The 20,020-nt window shown below is 37.7% G+C and overlaps 1 pseudogene; it reads right to left on the minus strand.

Moving 5' to 3' along the window:
* Positions 1–2,848: 2,848 nt before the first annotated feature.
* On the minus strand, positions 2,849–4,485 carry LOC149403089 (uncharacterized; annotated as a pseudogene).
* Positions 4,486–20,020: the final 15,535 nt, after the last annotated feature.

Consider the following 20,020-nt stretch of genomic DNA (forward strand, 5'->3'; position numbering starts at 1 on the left):
ATGTGTAGCAATTTAAAATTGGCCAACCTTTCGTTAATATGCTGTAAATAGCCATATTGCTTACGTGGCAGCTTATTAATTAAATTAGGTTTACACTTTTGCCCTTATTTAACTCGCAGAAACCGAATAGGGAAGTTTTCAAATTTGAAATTTGAAATTTCCTCCAGATTTTGAAAATTAATAGCTCATTTATTGTTATGTTTTTGGAAGTTTCTAGCGTTGACTTTAGGTAATTAGTATCTATTTTCGTGGTTAAACTCTGTAAATATATTCTTCATTTATTGATATTATTTTGTCTTCCATATATTCATAATTTCCAGAATTTTCGTGCTCAAAATATTTCTAGAATTTTTTTTTCAGTTCAAATATACTGTAAATATACTGTAAATAAGCTTCTTATTTACAATGAATATACTGTAAATATGCTTTGTATTTACAATGAATATACTGTAAATATGCTTCTTATTTACACGAATATACTGTAATTATGTTTTCTATGAACAAAAAAAAAAAAAAACTGTTCTTCTTATTTAATCATATGTCTGTCTCTTCCTACGCGGACCTCGGAGGTCACCGGCAGCGATGGTGACTTGACCGCCATCAAAATGGACCGGCGATGGTGACTCGCTCGCGGCTTGGATCTTGGATCGGCTCGTGGTCGCTCAACAACGCTCGTGGACGCTCGGATCTGCGCTTCCCAGCCATCGCCGGTCGCGATCTCCTTCGCGCGTCGCTCGCGGCTTGGATCTTGGATCGGCTCGTGGTTGCTCAACAACGCTCGTGGACGCTCGGATCTGCGCTTCCCAGCCATCGCCGGTCGCGATCTCCTTCGCGCGCGCTCTCCGACGGTCCGACGCGACTCGATCTCCGCCATCGTCGGTCGCGGCTTCCCTCGCGTGCGTCGCCAGCCACTCCAGCTTGACCCGGTCGAGGATCTCCTTCTCAGGCGCGGCTCGAGCACCAGCCTCCATCTGCGATGGACTCGTCTTCGAGGTCTGCAGAAATCGCTGCAACAGATTCGTGAGAGGATATTATCGTTTGGGGTTCTTCTTCTTTTTTTTTTTTATGGAAATTAATGTGGGCGGTTGTGTGTGAACGCATCTACACGGTTTTAATTACTTCCTAGATTTTCGCGAGCATTAATAACGAAATATTTGAGCTGATTAATAACGAAACTGGGTGGGAAAAAGAAAAGGGTAGTCTAGTCAAATTTTGGCTGTTAATAAATCATCCGGGCTATTTACCACTTATTTACAGAACGTTGGCTAAAAATAAATTGGCTATTTTCAGGAGGCTACTTAGCTTAATTATCCTTGTATATATATATATATATAGACTGAAAAAAAGGGTAAGTACCTGTTGTAATTATCCTTTAAAAGGGTATATATCTTTTTCTTTTTTTTATATATACATTGTGCGTTAATGGGTTTTAAAAACTTTGAATATATATATATATATATATATATATATATATATATATATATATATATATATTTGCAGATTCAGAAAGTATTAAAAAGGAAAGTAAACATTTGATAGTTATATGCCGATTGATACATATATTTGATAGTAATAGAAGGGAAGGTTTGCATTGACTTTTTGGTACAATATCTATTCATTAATATATATGGATTCACTGTTATTCTCCCCCGTATTGATGGTATTCGTCAAGCTCAATATAGAAAGATTTTTTTTTTCCTGGTTACCAAAAAAAAAAGAAGAAAAGGGAAACGTAATTGTTCTCTTTCTTTGGAAAAAAAAAAAGATAACATTTTATGGCTTCTTTCTTCTGCTCCTTTCGCTTCTTCTCTCTCTAAACTAAACCACAAACCCTATCCACCAAATAGAGCTTTCTTCACATGTTTTGGGTTCTAAGAGTCATTAGGGAGCATTATTTCAACCCCTTTCCGAAGGTATTCATGTGCTCTTGCTAAGATGTGATAATTTGTTTTCTTTATTTTTATTCTATTGTCTTACGAACACCAAAGAAAATATGGCTTGTTCTTCATTTTTTTTTTCTGGCTGAAAAGAATTTCTCACGTTATTCTTTAAACGCTTGGTCTTATAAAGTTAAAAACATTATTTTAACCTTTTTTTTAATACAAGAATATATGAGATGTGATTGCTGCGTGTTTCAAATATCATGATTTTTAGATAAACCGTTTTTATTCTAAAAATCTTTTACCGTCGGTACGTAGAATTGTTTTTCCTCATAATCCAAACAGCGTGTTTGATTTTTTTGAAATAGCTACAAAACGAATTTTTATTTGATATTTTTATACCTGAATAGTATAGATGTCTTAGGTATGTGTTTAAAATTTTATGATTTTTAGTTAAATGGTTTATTTTATAAAAAACATTTACCATCGGTGCGCATATAGTTTTACATTGATTCAATCAGCAATGTCTTGTTTCAATCAGCAATCGGTCTTACTCTTTTTTTTTCTTTTCTCTGGGATAGTGTTTTGAAAAAGGATGTTTTGATAGCTTAAGAAAAGGCTGGAGCTATACAAATGAAAGGAACGACAAAAAGGTATAGGTATGATATCAATATACATTATGTCTAATTAATGTACTTTAAAAATCTCTCTTTTCAATTTTGTATACGGTGATTAATAAAAGAATTAATGACATTTTTAGTCCCTGGACTATGTCGTGTGTAACAACTTGGTCCTTCGGCGAAAAAAGCTGTAGCATCGATACCTGGTGAATGTGAGAAAATCACGATTGATCTTTCTGTCAAATTTTTCGTCTATTTAGACAGAAATGTGCTGACGTGGCAGGGTAGTTACCATTTTGCCCATGTTTTAATGGTTTTCCTCTTCTTTTTATATGTTTTCCCTCTTTCTAATTGTTTGGTTTAGTCATTAACGTGTTTGAATTGAACCAGACACAGTGTGCCATTTTCATGGAGATCTAAAGTCTAAACAATGAGATCATATTCGAAATCAAAACTCAGAACTACCTGGAATTATATATCTCAAACAAGAATAAAAATATCCTCAAGCTTAAAATCAAACTCAGATCATATACACTCCAATTGTATATGATCTCCAATTCAATGATAAACTCTGTAATTCAGAAACTAAATTTCCCTAAAAAAAAAAAAAAAAAAGTTTAAGAAACTGGAATCAGTATTTCCCTCTCAAAGAATGCCACTTCAATTTCAGTTGAAACCACAAGGGAGGCGATCCGAGGACGCCTCTGTTCAGCCTCGGATCGAAAACATCGAAGTTTGCTTTCCTCAGCCCGTCCAGCGCCGCCTGCGCCGCCACCGCCGGCAACAAAACCGGGCGAGCCTCCGCCGGAACCGTCGGAGCCAAATCTCTTGCCCTCCTCAGGTGATCTCCGGCCACCGAGGCCATCTTGAACACAACGTCGGAGAGACTTTCCCGACGATCATTCAGACTCGGACCTAACCCTAGGCCGTGCTTCTCGGCGACCTCGAGAGGGAGATAGAATCACTCTCGGCCCCGGCTCGCGTGGTAAGGAATAGATCGGAGGAGAAGGAGGAGCGAGCTCGCTTTTCCGATGTGCGACGCGGCGTGGTCCGCGGGGGCAGAGGCGATTCCGGCGGCCTGGAGAGTGGCGTAGAGGAGACTGGAGGCGGTTTGCTCGCCGTACTTCTCCAGATCGTCGATTCGCCGGGGAACCTCGTCCGGTCCTCTGTTCGCGTCTCCGATCCGAGCCTCGACGGAGCGTCTGAGTCAGGCCTTGGTGGTGGTGGTCTTGAGGTGGCCGGAGGCCTCGGAGGCGGAGAGAGCGATCGCAGCGGGGTGGTCGATCGGCTTGGAGGAGGAGAAGATCTTGTCGAGCGCGTCGCGCCACCAGAGGAGTCGCATGAGGCCGATTTGGGGATCGGAAGCGACGTCCTGGAAGTGAATTCAGTGAGAGGTGCGAATGAAGATATTTGGGCTAAGCCCAGGACAGTCCGCTCCAGAAAAAAAAAAGAGGAGACGTGGAAATTACTTAACTACCCTAGTCGATCAAGCCACGTCAGCACATTTCTGTCTAAATAGACGAAAAATTTGACAGAAGGATCAATCGTGATTTTCTCACATTCACCAGGTATCGATGCTACAGCTTTTTTCGCCGAAGGACCAAGTTGTTACACACGACATAGTCCAGGGACTAAAAATGTCATTAATTCTTAATAAAAACAAAAGCCCACGTTCAAAAAGGAGGCAAGATCTTATTAACAACCTTGACAGCATTAATCTTAAAAGTCAACTATATATATACATATGTGCAAGATTTCATTAGCGTACACACGCCCAAATACATATTTAAAAAGAAAAAAATATACTATTTATTTCCTATCACGTACATAACCATTAATTGCACTTTATTTTCCTGTATATGTTTTAAAGCTATACAAAATCACATAATAATAAAGTAACCTTTTTACGTGTAAAATCTATATATGCCTATATTTGACTAACCAAAAAAAGAATAAAAACACGCACATGCACATGATACCTCCATAATCCAAAATATATACTGTACATTTATCCTTAAGAAAAGAAGCTGTCTTCCCTAGGTATTTTACTTGACTGAAAAATAACTTATAACGTATATATATAAATATGTATATACATTTATATATAAAAAAAAATCTCACATAACAAAATTTAATTTCTGAAATGGCTAAAAGAATAAAAATCGGGGTTTCACATTTATACTTGAATAGTATAGATGTTTTCTGTATGTGTTATTGAGTGAATTGTGATTATTATGTTATGTCTTGTTATGATGAGTTTATGTATGAGTTTATTACAACTTTGGCATAACATGTTCTTTTTATTAGCATGTTTTATTTATGTTTATGTCATATGTCATCTTTGTATGTAACCCAAATAATCAAGTGATAAGATAAGTAAGAGAGTTGTACCGCCTCGAGCTACGGAGGTATTAAGAGAATTCTCTCGAGCCGACCTACGGGCTCATAAAGGGAGTTTTCTCATATGATATGTTTATTAGTTGGTGCGAACTATGGGAGGTCGCAGCCACGTAGTTCGTTTCCAAAGTGTACACTGAAATTGGTACGACTTGTGAAACCCCCTAAACTAGCTTATAAAGAAATTTAGATTTTTTTTTTATAATAATATGAAATTAAAGTTCAAATTTATGTTATATAGTATATGTGAATTTTTTTTTGGGTTAACTACTAGTTCATGGTACAAGTTGTAGGCTTTATTGATTTGTTTATCTAAGCATTTGTGTGTGATGTTTGTATAAATATGTGTACAAATATATATATATTTCTAATCCGTTATAGAAGAAAAAAAAATTTATTTATACACATGAGCTTTAAGGTTATGTGTATATATATATATATATTAATGTTAAATAACGTAATATATGTAGATATCTATATACATATATGTAGATAAGGGTATATAAAAAAATTATTTTATTTTACTGAAGGTACCTAATATATGTATATATCTATATACATATATGTAGATAAGGGTGCGTATTGTACTGTAAGTTAGTTATTAAAGGAATTTCAATATATTAAGCGTGCATATATATATATATATACCTACATGTTACTTTTGTTTGGCCTGATATGCCGCCGTTTTTAAATAAAATATATTATATAATCCTCAATTGTTACTCTTATAAATAGTATTAGTAGATTAGGATTAAAAAAAAAAGGAGTCTACGCTGTTAACTCTCAGCCCCCCTCACGATCTCTCTCTCTCCCTGCATTCACTTCTCTTCCCTCACAAATAAAAACCCTAATCACCATATAGTCACCTTAATCTCTAGGTTTTGGGTTCAACAAGTGTTAGTGGGTTTTTCCAATCTCTTTTAAGGTATTTTTCTTCGTGCTCAGTTCATACTATCCCTTTATATTTTTTTTTTATGCTTTTATTTCGTTTTTCATAAGAAAAATTAGGTTTATTATTTCCTGTTTAGAAATCAGTTTTAAGCAGTGTCAAAATCGCACGTTTTAAAATAGCTAAAAACGGTTTTTGGATCTAATTTTTTTACAGATTATACTTTCACATGTTATTTAATTGTGGTTTAAATTTTAGAATTTTTCGAGTTCTCATTATTATTTTATGAATTAATTGTGATCAGTGCGCAGACTAGTTTTTACCCTGATCTTTTTACAACAAAACGTCTTGTTTATATATCTACAAAATTCTTTTTGAGCTAATTTTTATACACGGCCTAGTTCTATATGTTTATGATATCTACTCCAAATTTTAGAATTTTTGGATGCCCACAGAATATATTTGGGATAAAATCCAAACGGTGCGCAGAATCGTTCCAAAACAGTTTTTGTTTTTAAAAAGACTAAATATTGCTTTCTTACACTTTTATTTTTTTAAAAATAATCTGAGCATATTCTGTACATGCCTCTGAAGTATGAAGTGTTCCAAATATTATTTCTCTCTTGCAGTAATTTTTATAGATTTATTTTTCAAAAAAATATTTTATCGACCCCAAGGGTATTTTCGTAATTTACACCTTCAGCCGAAATTTTGAAATTTCCAGAAACTAAGTCATGTATTAAATCCTTTTCTTACATGATAAGTAATAGTCAACCTTTTCCGTTTAGGTTCCGAGTCATTAAGAGCATCATTTTCCTTCGACGGTCTTCGATCGTAATTCCGATATCCAGGTGAGAATAATCTCACTGCAACACGGATTAGTTCAAAATATACTAAGTATTATGTGATATGAAGTATTTATGTATTGTGTGAATTTTTGTGTGTGTGTGTGTGTGTGTTTGTTCGGAATGTGCTTGGTATGTTTTGGTATGACGATATGTGAGTTATGTTATCTTATGCTGTGTGTATTAGAATATCTATAACACATCTTATTTTACTAGCTATGTTATCATGTATGTTTTTTTTTTATCTTATGTCGCTCATGCTTTTAACGTAATAAACACAGTTAATAAGTTAAGTAAGCAAGAGAGTCGTACCGCCTCGAACTACGGAGGTAACTAGAGGAATTTCTCGAGCCGAACTACGGGCTCACATAGAGAGTTCCTCATATGTTTATGTATGTGACGGGGCGTTCTATGGGAGGTCGCAGCCCCATGGTTCGTTACCAAAGTGTACACTGAAATCGGTACGGCTACTCTAGGGGACCCCCGAACTAAAATACGATAGACGTTTAAATAGGGTATCTCATGTCACGGTTAAATTTAAAATACTAATAACCGGTTCATGCATTTTATTTTATTACTTATGTTTTGTGAGTTATAGTTATTCTCGCTGAGCGTTAGCTCACTCTATGTTTATACGTCCGTGTTGTAGGTAAACAACATATGAGCAAGTGAGGAGGGTGGATCAGCGGCGGCGATAGCGAGAGGGTTGGGTTATGGTTGTTGCCGTTTTCGAAAATAAGAGACTTCCGCTTTGGTTTCAGTTTTTTCAATAATCCAAACCCAAGGTTTTAAGTTTCATGGTTTAAGTTATGTTTTTCAATTCCGTTAAAGGTTACGACTTTATTTATGGTATTTATTTACTATGGTATATTTGGGTTTTAATTTGCGATTATGCAACTCCGACCTTTTGGTTGTTTTCGTTAATCAAGTTTTAAATGAAATTTTTTTTTTTTTTTAGGTTATGAGTTTTCAAACTTTATATTTTAAGTTATGTTTAAAAAAAAAATTTACCCCAAATTTTCTTAAGTTTTAAAAAGTAAGTTAAGTAAGACGGTCCGAAAAGTCGGGTCGTCACAGTTGGTATCAGAGCAACGAACCTACGACCTCTCTTCGCTATCGATCGCACGGCTTCCCCCTACTCAAGTAAGTTAATTTTGTTTTATTATGTTGTATGTTTAGCTTTTCTCTTCCTTCTTTGTTAGATGGACGTTGAAGTAACAAAACACGTGATCGCGGAAAGCCAGAGCCGCATTGCTGATGGTGACCTCATGATCAAATTCTTAGAGACAAATCCTCCAGTTCTTAGCAGCGCGATGACAGATATCGTCGGCACACGAGAATGGTGCAATAACATAGACATCCGTTTTAAGGTGTTGCAAGTTCCAGAGAGATTGCAAGTTTCCTTTGCACAACTAAAGGTCCACTGGAAGGTATTGGAGTATTGGCAAGAAAAGCTAAGGTATCACCCCGGAGCTGGATGGGAGTACATGAAGGATGGGGTTATACGAAATTTCACCAATAAGGGCTGGCGTGCGAAAATGGAAAGAATGCGTTATCGTCATGTTTTGAGGTCATGGAAGATGAAAGATGGGGAGACTGCAAAGGAGTACCATAATCGAACCTCTGACATGCTATCCCACGTTCCTTTTCTTTTGGATGATGAAGACGCGATTAGTGTGTACTGGAATGGGCTTTCTGATTTTGAAAAACAGGAAGGGAAGTATTGCACCTATGAACCCGCGCCTGGAATAACTTTCGAAGAGTTTAATAGATACATTAAGCATTATATGGAGCTCGTCGACGATGACCTACCTCCAGAGGGCGATTCCAATATGGACCCGGTAGAGGAAGAATCGGAGGAAGATCCTTCTGAGGATGATCCAGTCGAGGATTAAATTCTTCTTGCTATTCTAGGATTTTTGGTTTTATTTGTCTTTCCTTAAAGTTTGAAATACCTTTTATTTTTTTGTGAGGTTTTAGTTTCGTTTTTTTTTTTGTTTTGAGTATCACTTTTGAATTTGGATTATATGTTTAAGTTACTATTATCTTAATAGTTTCATAAAGTTCTTTGTATGAGGGTGTTTTGCATGTTAAGTCTTTTCTATAATCGATCCTAATAGTTTTAGAAGCCAAAAACCCTAATCGCGAATATGTCTTCGAAATCTTCGATGGAAAACGTTCAAGCTGCTCGTGGACAAGGCAGAGGTAGGCCACGAGGCCGAGGTAGGGGAAGAGGCAGAGTTGCCGCTGATGTCCCAATGCAAGATGCTCATCATGCCGCTCCGTTTCCCGCACAACAAGGAGCGGCAGTGAATCCCGATGGTCCAGCCCACGCACCTCAGCCAGCGGCCCAGCCAGAGCTTGCGGTGCTCGTCACTGCATTGCTACAACGTTTCGAAGCCCAAGAAGTGGAGATACAAGAGTTGAGAAACCACCTCCCCCAAGTGAATGGAAATATGGGAGAGGATCAAGAAGCACCACCAGTACCTCCTCAGGGTGTACCTCAGATGGGCCAAGTTGTTGTGGCTGATGATCTTTTCGAAAGGTTCAGGAGGATGAGAGCTCCAGATTTCGAAGGTTCCACTGATCCTTTAGTGGCTGACGAGTGGATGTCAGAGATGAAGAAGATCTTCAACTTCATGAATATCTCGGAAATTGAGAAAGTCATATGCGCGTCTTTTGTTCTGAAGAAGGATGCACGCTACTGGTGGGAGACAGTAGCAGCTAGAAGAGACACACGCGCTATGTCTTGGGAAGACTTCACTGAGGAGTTCAACAGTAAGTATTTCAACATGCGAGCGATGAACACTCAGCAGAAGGAGTTTGCGGAGCTGAAGCAAGGGACGATGACTGTGACTGAAGCTGTTAGTAAGTTCAATCAATTGGCCAGACTGTGTCCTCACTTGGTTCCGACAGAGACAGAAAGAGTTAGGAGGATGATGGGAATGTTCCGACCGGAATTGGCCTTAGCCATTGACAGTGGAAGTCAGCCACCTACCACAGTCGCCGACTGCCTCGAACGTGCCATGCGAGCTGAATACCACTTGATCCAAGTAAAGGAGGAACGTGCTCAGTTTTACAAGGCTCGAAAAGAGGAGAAAGGTCAAAGCAGAGGTCCCGACAACAGGAAGCCAAACCAATCAGGAAATCCCCAGCCTAACCATAACCGTCAAGGCTTCAAGGCACAACCCCAATGGAATGGGAATGGAAAGAAGAGAAGTCATCCTGGAAATGGTGGCAACGCCAACAACAAGGTCAAGGTAGAGGGAACGACCTTTCCAGTATGCAAGACTTGTGGGAAGATGCATCCTGGAGAGTGCCGGAAGGGAACCATGACTTGTTTCAAGTGTGGTCAGCCTGGACACTTTCTCAAGGATTGTCCGAAATCATTTTCCTCTCAGAATGGACAATATCAGCAGCACAACCCAAATGGACGACTTAACTTCATGCAAGCTGCCATCGAAGGGCCACAGATTTCCCAAGGTCGTTTAGAAGCTACTCCAACCACCCAAGTTCCACCACCACAACAAGCCCGCATCTACGCCTACACCAACGCTGATGCTCTAGCCAGCTCTTCGAATGTGGTAGCAGGTCAGCTTCCTATAGCTCATTTTGACGCTTTAGTATTGTTTGACTCTGGTGCTACACATTTTATTTCGTTAGAACTGGCTAGGAAATTAGGCGATAGTGTAGTGAAAACTAGGAAGGTTTTCAGGACGGCATTACCGTCTGGTGATGTGCTATTATCAGAGCACTGTTTAAAAAGAGTACCGATAATAATTGGTGGTCATGAGTTAAGGATCGATTTCATTGTCTTAGAAATGAAAGACTTTGATGCCATCTTGGGTATGGACTTCTTAGGCGAGAATAATGCAATGATCGATTGTCGCCGAAAAAGGGTAATCTTCAAACCGGTAACGGGAAGAGGGTTTACCTTTGAAGGAAGGCCACTCAAGAAATCTAAGATGTTGGTGTCAGCATTACAAGCTAGAAGATTGATGAGTAAAGGGTGTTATGGATTCCTAGCGTCGGTAGCGGACAAGACTAAGGATGTAGAAGCAACTCCTGACGACGTGCCAGTGGTGAGAGATTGTGTAGATGTTTTTCCCGAAGAATTACCAGACTTAGCTCCAGAGCGTGAGATTTCTTTTGGGATTGAATTACTACCTGGTACGGGACCGATCTCTAAGTCACCCTATCGAATGGCGCCAGCTGAACTCAAGGAGCTACAAACACAACTTCAAGAGTTGTTGGATAAAGGATTCATCCGCCCAAGTCATTCACCATGGGGAGCACCGGTTTTATTCGTAAAGAAGAAGGATGGATCTTTCCGTATGTGCATCGACTACAGAGAGCTTAACAAGGTCACCGTCAAGAACAAGTATCCGCTTCCTAGGATTGATGACTTGTTTGACCAACTCAAGGGAGCAAAAGTATTTTCGAAGATTGACTTGCGATCCGGCTATCATCAATTACGAGTCAAAGATGACGACATTCCAAAGACTGCTTTTCGCACCCGCTACGGTCATTACGAGTTCACGGTCATGCCTTTTGGACTCACTAACGCCCCAGCAGCCTTCATGGATATGATGAATAGGATCTTTAGCGACGTCTTGGATAAATTTATAATAGTCTTCATTGATGACATTCTGATTTACTCTAAGAGTGTCGAAGATCACGAAGAACACTTGCGAGTTGCACTACAGACTTTGAGACGACATCAACTATATGCCAAATTCTCGAAGTGCGAATTTTGGCTGGATAAGGTGCATTTCCTTGGTCACGTGGTTTCTAAGGATGGGATCTCCGTTGATCCTTCCAAGATAGAATCCGTCAATGATTGGAAACCGCCTCGAAGTGTGACAGAGATCAGGAGTTTTCTCGGTTTAGCAGGCTACTATAGAAGATTTGTTGAAGGGTTTTCTACATTAGCTGCTCCACTCACCGCCCTCACGAAGAAAGATAAGAAGTATGCGTGGACCGAGAAGTGTGAAGAGAGTTTTCGCGAGTTGAAGAGAAGACTCACCAGCGCGCCAATACTTATAGTCCCTGAAAGTGGAGAACCTTTGTCTATTTACAGCGACGCGTCAAAGACAGGTCTTGGTGCTGTGTTAATGCAAAACGGAAAAGTAGTGGCTTATGCGTCACGACAACTCAAAAATCACGAGAGGAATTATCCTACTCATGATTTGGAGTTAGCCGCAGTGGTTTTTGCCCTCAAGATTTGGAGACACTACCTGTATGGTGTTCGGTGTGAGATATTTACCGATCATACGAGCTTAAAGTATATTTTCACTCAAAAGGAGTTGAATATGAGGCAAAGAAGGTGGCTAGAATTGGTTAAGGACTACGACTGTGGTATCCATTACCACCCCGGAAAGGCAAACGTGGTAGCAGATGCCTTAAGTAGGAAGGGTGAGGCTAGTCTATCGATGATGCGAGCTTTATCTCCTCAACTCACTGATGAAATCAACAATTTAGGGGTTGAAATTATCACACAAGGATTAGCCAATATGACCTTACAGTCAGATCTGTTTGAGAGGATCAAGGAAGCGCAAATGCGTGATCCGGAGATGTCAAAGTTGAAGGATGATGCGTTGGAAAGCCAAGAGTCAAAATTTTCCATTTCGGAGAATGATGTACTCTTTTTCGATGGAAGGATTTGTGTACCCAACGAAGATGAGTTACGAAGGCAAATTCTTACCGAAGCACATGAACACCGTATTCAGTTCACCCAGGTTCCACGAAGATGTATCAAGACCTCCGAGAACACTTTTGGTGGAACGGAATGAAGGGTGACGTTGCAAAGTTTGTCAGTAAATGTCTTACCTGCCAGAAAGTGAAAGCCGAACATCAACGACCAGCTGGAGAATTACAGCCAATCGAAGTTCTTGAATGGAAGTGGGAACAAATCACAATGGATTTTATGGTTGGATTACCTAAGACGGTTGAGGGTTATGATGCTATATGGGTAGTGGTGGACCGTTTGACCAAGTCTGCTAGGTTCATCCCGATGAAGGTCACGTACTCCGTGGAGAAGTTGGCTGAGTTATACGTGAATAACGTGGTGAGACTGCACGGCGTTCCTCTATCCATCATCTCTGATCGCGATGGTCGTTTCACTTCTAACTTCTGGAGGTGCGTGCAAAAGTCGCTGGGATCGCGATTGAAGTTTAGCACCGCTTTTCACCCCCAAACGGATGGCCAATCCGAGAGGACGATTCAGACCCTAGAGTATATGCTAAGGGCATGTGTCATGGATTTTGGTGGGAGTTGGAGTAAGAGGCTGCCACTTATTGAATTCTCATACAACAACAGCTACCAAGCCTCAATCGGCGTTGCACCATATGAAGCTCTCTATGGGAGAAAGTGCCGATCTCCAATTCACTGGTTTGAAGCTGGAGAAAATAATCTCGAGAAAACAGATTTTATCCGAGACACAACAGAGGCTATCAAGAAAATTCGTGATCGAATGGGAACTGCCCAAAGCCGACAGAAAAGTTACGCCGATAAGAGAAGGCGACCACTGGAATTTCAAGTAGGAGATTTGGTGTTCTTGAAGGTAGCACCTCTCAAGGGTGTGATGAGGTTCGGCAAGAAGGGAAAGTTGAGCCCGAGGTACATTGGTCCTTTCGAGATCATAGAAAGAATCGGAAAGGTAGCCTACCGTCTAGCCCTGAATCCCGAGTTAGCATTGGTGCACAACGTGTTTCATGTCTCGATGCTCAAGAAGTACCTACCTGACCCAACGCACGACTTAATCCAAGAGCCCATTGAAGTTCACGAAGACTTGACGTATGAAGAGAAACCTGTCCAGATTCTTGATCGCGAAGAGAAAGTTTTGAGGAACAAGGTGATTCCTTTGGTAAAAGTGTTATGGCGGAATCACAAGATAGAAGAAGCTACTTGGGAACGGGAAGAAAACATGAAAACACGATATCCCGATCTTTTCAAAGGATTTTAGTATGTCCAAGTAAGAATCCTTATGTTCTTCTCGATCTTTTGTTAATTTTCGGGACGAAAATTCTAATAAGTAGGGGAGATTGTGAAACCCCCTAAACTAGCTTATAAAGAAATTTAGATTTTTTTTTTATAATAATATGAAATTAAAGTTCAAATTTATGTTATATAGTATATGTGAATTTTTTTTTGGGTTAACTACTAGTTCATGGTACAAGTTGTAGGCTTTATTGATTTGTTTATCTAAGCATTTGTGTGTGATGTTTGTATAAATATGTGTACAAATATATATATATTTCTAATCCGTTATAGAAGAAAAAAAATTTTATTTATAGACATGAGCTTTAAGGTTATGTGTATATATATATATATATATATATTAATGTTAAATAACGTAATATATGTAGATATCTATATACATATATGTAGATAAGGGTATATAAAAAAATTATTTTATTTTACTGAAGGTACCTAATATATGTATATATCTATATACATATATGTAGATAAGGGTGCGTATTGTACTGTAAGTTAGTTATTAAAGGAATTTCAATATATTAAGTGTGCATATATATATATATATATATATATATATATATATATATATATATATATACCTACATGTTACTTTTGTTTGGCCTGATATACCGCCGTTTTTAAATAAAATATATTATATAATCCTCAATTGTTACTCTTATAAATAGTATTAGTAGATTAGGATTAAAAAAAAAAAGGAGTCTACGCTGTTAACTCTCAGCCCCCCTCACGATCTCTCTCTCTCCCTGCATTCACTTCTCTTCCCTCACAAATAAAAACCCTAATCACCATATAGTCACCTTAATCTCTAGGTTTTGGGTTCAACAAGTGTTAGTGGGTTTTTCCAATCTCTTTTAAGGTATTTTTCTTCGTGCTCAGTTCATACTATCCCTTTATATTTTTTTTTTTATGCTTTTATTTCGTTTTTCATAAGAAAAATTAGGTTTATTATTTCCTGTTTAGAAATCAGTTTTAAGCAGTGTCAAAATCGCACGTTTTAAAATAGCTAAAAACGGTTTTTGGATCTAATTTTTTTACAGATTATACTTTCACATGTTATTTAATTGTGGTTTAAATTTTAGAATTTTTCGAGTTCTCATTATTATTTTATGAATTAATTGTGATCAGTGCGCAGACTAGTTTTTACCCTGATCTTTTTACAACAAAACGTCTTGTTTATATATCTACAAAATTCTTTTTGAGCTAATATTTATACACGGCCTAGTTCTATATGTTTATGATATCTACTCCAAATTTTAGAATTTTTGGATGCCCACAGAATATATTTGGGATAAAATCCAAACGGTGCGCAGAATCGTTCCAAAACAGTTTTTGTTTTTAAAAAGACTAAATATTGCTTTCTTACACTTTTATTTTTTTAAAAATAATCTGAGCATATTCTGTACATGCCTCTGAAGTATGAAGTGTTCCAAATATTATTTCTCTCTTGCAGTAATTTTTATAGATTTATTTTTCAAAAAAATATTTTATCGACCCCAAGGGTATTTTCGTAATTTACACCTTCAGCCGAAATTTTGAAATTTCCAGAAACTAAGTCATGTATTAAATCCTTTTCTTACATGATAAGTAATAGTCAACCTTTTCCGTTTAGGTTCCGAGTCATTAAGAGCATCATTTTCCTTCGACGGTCTTCGATCGTAATTCCGATATCCAGGTGAGAATAATCTCACTGCAACACGGATTAGTTCAAAATATACTAAGTATTATGTGATATGAAGTATTTATGTATTGTGTGAATTTTTGTGTGTGTGTGTGTGTGTGTTTGTTCGGAATGTGCTTGGTATGTTTTGGTATGACGATATGTGAGTTATGTTATCTTATGCTGTGTGTATTAGAATATCTATAACACATCTTATTTTACTAGCTATGTTATCATGTATGTTTTTTTTTATCTTATGTCGCTCATGCTTTTAACGTAATAAACACAGTTAATAAGTTAAGTAAGCAAGAGAGTCGTACCGCCTCGAACTACGGAGGTAACTAGAGGAATTTCTCGAGCCGAACTACGGGCTCACATAGAGAGTTCCTCATATGTTTATGTATGTGACGGGGCGTTCTATGGGAGGTCGCAGCCCCATGGTTCGTTACCAAAGTGTACACTGAAATCGGTACGGCTACTCTAGGGGACCCCCGAACTAAAATACGATAGACGTTTAAATAGGGTATCTCATGTCACGGTTAAATTTAAAATACTAATAACCGGTTCATGCATTTTATTTTATTACTTATGTTTTGTGAGTTATAGTTATTCTCGCTGAGCGTTAGCTCACTCTATGTTTATACGTCCGTGTTGTAGGTAAACAACATATGAGCAAGTGAGGAGGGTGGATCAGCGGCGGCGATAGCGAGAGGGTTGGGTTATGGTTGTTGCCGTTTTCGAAAATAAGAGACTTCCGCTTTGGTTTCAGTTTTTTCAATAATCCAAACCCAAGGTTTTAAGTTTCATGGTTTAAGTTATGTTTTTCAATTCCGTTAAAGGTTACGACTTTATTTATGGTATTTATTTACTATGGTATATTTGGGTTTTAATTTGCGATTATGCAACTCCGACCTTTTGGTTGTTTTCGTTAATCAAGTTTTAAATGAATTTTTTTTTTTTTTAGGTTATGAGTTTTCAAACTTTATATTTTAAGTTATGTTTAAAAAAAAAATTTACCCCAAATTTTCTTAAGTTTTAAAAAGTAAGTTAAGTAAGACGGTCCGAAAAGTCGGGTCGTCACACGACTACTCTAGGGGCACCCCGAATAAAATATGATAAGATTTATGATACGATAGACCATGACACTGTTAGAACTAAAACACTAATTAATCGGTCATGCATTGCATTACTCATCTTTTTGTGAGTTATAGTTATTCTCGCTGAGCGTTAGCTCATATTATGTGTTTTCGTCTGTATTATAGGTAAGCAACAAATGAATAAGTGAGGAGGGTGGATTAGTGGCGTTCGATGGCTAAGGGATCGGGTTGTGGTTCCGCTCGCTTATTTAAAAGACTTCCGCTACGAAATTTTATAAACACTCGGTTTGAGATTTTTATGCTTAAGATACTTTCCAAGTTTAATTAGTTATGCAAAACTGAAGTTGAATTTTTATGGTTTTATTTCCGTTGAATATTCCAACCACCTACTTTAGTTTGGAATTCCGAATTAAGTGTTTCTCATATTTTCAAATAATGTTTTTGTAAGATTTCAAATGTTGGTTATTTTCAAAGTTGTTTTTATTTTAAAATCTAAACTTTATAAATTTATTAAATGATGTTTGAAAAAAAAAATTATCCACTATTTTTTTAAAGTAAGAAAATTAAGATAAGAATGACAGTCCGAAAAGTCGGGTCGTCACAGAAGAAGACGAAGAAGAAGAAGAAGAAGAAGAAGAAGAAGAAGAAGAAGAAGAAGACGAAGAAGCAGAAGAAGACGAAGAAGACGAAGAAGAAGAAGACAAAGAAGAAGACGACGACGAAGAAGAAGAAGAAGAAGAAGACGAAGAAGAAGACGAAGAAGAAGAAGAAGACGAAGAAGAAGAAGAAGAAGAAGAAGAAGAAGAAGAAGAAGAAGACGAAGAAGAAGAAGAAGAAGAAGACGAAGAAGAAGAAGAAGAAGAAGAAGAAGAAGAAGAAGAAGAAGAAGAAGACGCAGAAGAAAACGAAGAAGACGAAGAAGAAGAAGACGAAGAAGAAGAAGAAGAAGGAGAAGAAGGAGACGAAGGAGACGAAGGAGAAGAAGCATGAGAAGAAGGAGAAGAAGGAGACGAAGAAGGTGTGAAACCCCAAAATTCAAGCGAGTAACGATTTAAAATTTTCATACCTACATGTAGAGTGTGTGAGATTAAAGAGTGTTCTCTAGGATATCTCTTGGTTTTAAAGAAAAAAAAATTTATGTGAACTGTATTTATATTTTTTACATATAATTTTATATATCGTTATTATATAATTATTTCGTTAGTAAGTATTAAATATTACTAAGGTGGGTTCAAATCTTTTAATTTATTGAACATATATAAATATATATATATATATATATGATATACATGTATAATGTATATGTCAATATGTTATTTGTGTATAAGATATATAAAATATGTGTTATTTTGAGAATATATAAGATATAAAGTATATGGGTATAATATTAATGATGGCTTTTCTCTTTTAACGAATAGTCATATAATAATTTTGGTCCCCTTCTTTTCTTTTGTACTGTTACGCAGTTTGTTTCCTAGGGCGAGAGAATAGATACGTAAGTGATTTTATTTTATTTTGTTTTATTATTTTTCTTTTCTTAAAAAAAAATTCTACTAATATCTTTAGAAACCCTATGCTCCTTTTCTCATTCTCTTGCCGTCTCTCTCACGTTGGTAAACTCTCAGCTTCCTTTTTCACTTGATTCATTTTCTTTTCTTTACAAATATAAATTGATTCAGCACGCAGTGCACGTTCGAGACAATCTGCAACAGTGGATGGTGGATGACTTCCACTATCAATAGCTAGAGCTAGTTCCGGTCGGAACATTCCCATCATCCTTCGAACTCTTTCTGACTCGGTCGGAACCAGGTGAGGGCATAATCTTGCCAGCTGGTTGAACTTTCTCACAGCTTCAGTCACAGTCATCGTGCCTTGCTTTAACTCTGTAAACTCCTTTTGTTGAGTGTTCATCGCGCGCATGTTGAAATACTTACTGTTGAACTCCTCGATGAAGTCGTCCCAAGACATAACGCGTGTGTCTCTTCTAGCTGCTACTGTCTCCCACCAGTATCGTGCATCCTTCTTCAGAACAAAAGACGCGCATATGACCTTCTCAATTTCCGAGATATTCATGAATTTGAAGATCTTCTTCATCTCTGACATCCACTCATCGGCCACTAACGGATCAACCGATCCTTCAAAATCTGTAGCTCTCATCCTCCTGAACCTTTCGAAAAGATCATCAGCCACAACAACTTGGCCCATCTGAGGTACGCCTTCAGGAGGTGCTGGTGGTGCTTGTTGATCCTCTCCCACATTTCCATTCACTTGGGGGAGGTGGTTCCTCAACTCTCGTATCTCTGCTTCTTGAGCTTCGATACGTTGCAGCAATGCAGTAACGAGCACCGCACGATCTGGTTGGGCCGCTGGCTGAGGTCCCAGGGCTAGATCGTTGGGATTCTCCGCTGCTCCCTGTTGTGCGGGAAACGGAGCGGCATGATGAGCGTCTTGTACTGGGACATCAGCGGTAACTCAGCCTCTTCCTCTACCTCGGCCTCGTGGCCTACCTCTACTTTGTCCACGAGTAGCTTGAGCGTTTTTCATCTAAAAAAAATTACAACTAAGATATAAAGAAAAAGTACTAACTTACTTGAGTAGGGGACAGCCGTGCAATCGAATAGCGAAGGGGGTCATAGGTTCGTTGCTCTGATACCAACTGTGACGACCCGACTTTTCGGACCGTCTTACTTATCTTACTTTTGATACTTTAGAAAATTCTTTAGAACACTTGGAGGAATTTTTTTTTAAAACACATCGAATCAAGGCGAACTAAAATTTTGAAGATCTTAAAAATAAACAAAAGCATTTAAGAAAAATATGAAGATTGCATATTGAACACTTCATGAGAAGTACTGAACCAAAATTGAAAATACGAATTTAAAACAAAACATAACAGCAAATATACTAAAACATAATCCATAATCTAAATCTCAACCAAAATATAAAACTCTTTGAAACTTCGAAGTAAATGAAAATAAAAACCTTTAAAAATTATTTCTTCAAAACTCGTAGCGGAAGACTTATTTCTTAATAAATAAAACAAAGCATTAAACTTTATTTCTTAATAACTTGTAGCGGAAGACTTAATTCGTGAATGGAATCCATGACCCAACCCTCTCGCTATCGATGCCGCTAGTCCACCCTGCTTAGTTCCTTACAAGTTGTTTACCTACAACACAGACGTATATTTTTTTTTCGAAGAGATGAGCTTACGCTCAGCTAGAATAATATAAAGCTCACAAAAAAAGAGTAATGCAATGCATGAATCGATTATTAGTATTTTAAAACTAATTGATGACTTGATCTTTCTTCTCTTGATTCTATCAACTTTTAGTTCGGGGTGCCCCTAGGGTAGTCGTACCAATTTCAGTGTACACTTTAGATACGAAGAGATGGGGGTTATAAAGTCCCACACTTCGCTCTATCTTTTAAACTTATTAGGGCCTCGGCTCGAGAAATTTCCCCACTAGAGCCTCGGCCCGGGAAACTTCTCCTAAATACCTCTCGAGGCGATACGACTCCCTTACTTATCTTTATCTTTTAACTTTTAAGATAACATTTCATACTGATATGACATATAAAAAAAAACTTTTAAACATATGCTCATACAATACATGACTAAAAAAAATATAAACC

Source organism: Urtica dioica, chromosome 3 (genome assembly GCF_054948205.1).
Source record: "Urtica dioica subsp. dioica isolate 48M chromosome 3, U.dioica_male_clone48M_v1_H2, whole genome shotgun sequence".
Taxonomy (NCBI): Eukaryota; Viridiplantae; Streptophyta; class Magnoliopsida; order Rosales; family Urticaceae; genus Urtica; species Urtica dioica.